Below are 2,812 nucleotides of genomic sequence, written 5' to 3' on the forward strand. Positions count from 1 at the left end.
CCGTCCGGGTGCGAAGCCGCGACGCCGGGAGCCCTTGCCGCGGCGTGCGGGTACTGTTGACCCAAAACACGCTTAGGCCACCCCTGTCATGTGCGAGGGCTGCGCCAGGCCCTGGCTGCAAGACCCACGCGGCCCCCAGAGTCATAAAGCGTGTATTTTAGCGGGAGAGACGCGTGTTACGGACGCGGGAATTGGGCAGTTGCGGGGATGCCAGTCTCTAAGCATGGAGTGGGACTGGCACTCCTTTTTCCTCGGCGTTAAAGCCCAGGCTGCACCATCCGCCCTGGGAGCTGCGCTCTGTGCAGTGTGGAAGAGCAGGGGCCTGGAAAGACCAGTCCAGTCCTGGTGCCACTGAGGGGCGAGATAGCCAGGCAAAAAGAGAAGGTGCCCAGGAGTCAACAGTTGTGGATTTGGTTCCTGGCCTTGCAAGCTGCGTGTTACTGGGCAGTTTCTCCAAGCCTTAGAATTCTTGTCTAAAAATGGGACTATAATACACAGCTTCGTTGCTGGATTGTACAGAGGAATAAATGAAATCATGTGAAAATATAAAATGTGCGAAGCCCTCAGTCAAGGCTTGTTTGATCTTGTTCTATCGGGGCCTCAGTTTTCTTGTCTATTTAATGGGAGTAAAGTTGAACAGTACCTCCCTGGTGATAGTGTCATAAGGATTAAATGAGAGATAATGCATATTAAATCCTTAGGACATACCTGTACATAGCACTAAATGTAGCTGATATTATCACTTAACACATTGGTAGTTCCCCATGTATCAGCTATTGTGCTAGGTGATGGGGTGGGAAAATGGAAAGTCCTTGCTCTCTCCTGTACTGGTATGTAGAAGATAACAACAGCTGTGGGGGTATGTATGTACAAAGAGCAGAGGGAACATTGAAGAAAGACTTGGGTCGGCCTAGGTGATCACTGTTCCTCTCTTTAAACTAGACACCTGGTCTGAGCACTTCCTTTACCTCAAATGACTTGGGGCAATGTGGAGCTGCTGAAAGAATGCTATTAATAAAAGTCCCTGGTACTGCTCCATGGGCCTTTGGGGGAGATGTATTTATTGATATAATGCTTAGGCATTTCTGTACCATGATGGACCTTGCTTTTAGTTAATAACCCAGTCATCCACCATTTATTGAGCACCTACTATGAAACAGATTTTTTTGTTAGGGGTTGAGAGTACAAAGATGAATGATGTGATTACTTTTATCAAGCATGTTTGGGAAATTGCTAAATAAACACATTTTAATGGAAATCTATACAAGAGGTGGTGGCACAGGAGAACATGGGGGTCCGTTGGACGATTGGTGAGCCAGGAAAGGCTTTTTTTTTTTTTTTGAGACGGAGTCTCACTCTGTCGCCCAGGCTGGAGTGCAGTGGCTGGGTCTTGGCTCACTGCACGCTCTGCCTTCCGGGTTTACACCATTCTCCTGCCTCAGCCTCCCGAGTAGCTGGGACTACAGGCGCCCGCCCCCAGGCCTGTCTAATTTTTTGTATTTTTTTAGTAGAGACGGGGTTTCACCGTGTTAGCCAGGATGGTCTTGATCTCCTGACCTCATGATCCGCCCGCCTCAGCCTCCCAAAGTGCTGGGATTACAGGCGTGAGCCACCGTGCCCGGCTCAGGAAAGGCTTTTTAAGATTATTTCAGGTGCTGGGTTATAGATGAGAGGACTAGAAGGAACAGTGTCTGCAAAGGGGCCATATGTTAATTTTGCAAAACCGATGAGACAAGTAAAGTAACATAGATTAGGTTTCTTGTACAGAGGAGACATTTATTCAAACATCAGTTCCCTTTTTATAACTTGGAGAAAATCCAAGCCCCTGAGCTAGTTTAGAAGGCCTTTCTTGACTCTGTCTCTTGTGAGGGAAGAAGTGACAGAGAACCATTGATGGTTTTTGTCAAGGGAGTGGCATGATAATAATCTGCCTGTTAGATCTTCCTGGCCACCTCCGCCTCCATTGTGGGGAATAAATGAGAGAGGATGAAGCTAGAGATAGCGGGGATCTTTAAGGAGTGGTAGCAGAAGCCCATGTGAAAGACAAAAGTGCCTAAATTAGGACATTGTCTGTGGGGATGAGTAGAATAAATAACTGAGAGATATAAGGTTGAATGGACAGGACTCAGGGACCAATTGGATTGTTGGGGGGAGAATGAGGAAATGAGGATGCTTCCCAGATTTCATCTGAGTTCTGGGGCAGTGTCCTTCTTCCAGGCAGAGATTGGAGACCAGGAAAGGTGAACTGATGTGCAGGTCCTGGCATGGAAAGACACAGTTGTGTGGTGAGGCAGAGAACTCATGATCAGAGTTTATAAGGACAGGCTTCTGGTCCTGGTTCTGTCACTGCTTCTCTTTGTCTTTGGACAAATCATAAGGTTGTTGTGGGGCTGGGCCCAGACTTCCCACTCCTCTGAGAGGATCCCTCCAGTTCTGATGCTCAGGGAGCCAGTGTTTGTCCTTGGAGGTCTCCTCTTGAGAGAGGGCATAGGGCTATTGTCTAGTATGAACAGGAACACAGATGGACCCAGGGGAAGGATCGGCCAAGGTGTTAGAAGGTGGATGAGACAAAAAGCCAAGCACAATGAGTCCTCAGTGTAGCAAATAGAAAACAGCAGACAAAAAGCAAAAACGGCGAGGAAGGTAATTAAGAGATTCTTCTCTTTTGGTGGAATACATTATTTCTCTAGGATTCCATTTTATATTTAAAGAATCACAGACATAATGTAGTTGGTGGTCCTTCTGAACTCTTCCATGCTACAAAACAAACTTCTGTCTTCGGTAGCTTGAGTAGTGGAAGTGTCATGCAGTG

This window comes from Mandrillus leucophaeus, unplaced genomic scaffold (assembly GCF_000951045.1).
Source record: "Mandrillus leucophaeus isolate KB7577 unplaced genomic scaffold, Mleu.le_1.0 Scaffold26, whole genome shotgun sequence".
In the NCBI taxonomy this organism is placed as follows: domain Eukaryota; kingdom Metazoa; phylum Chordata; class Mammalia; order Primates; family Cercopithecidae; genus Mandrillus; species Mandrillus leucophaeus.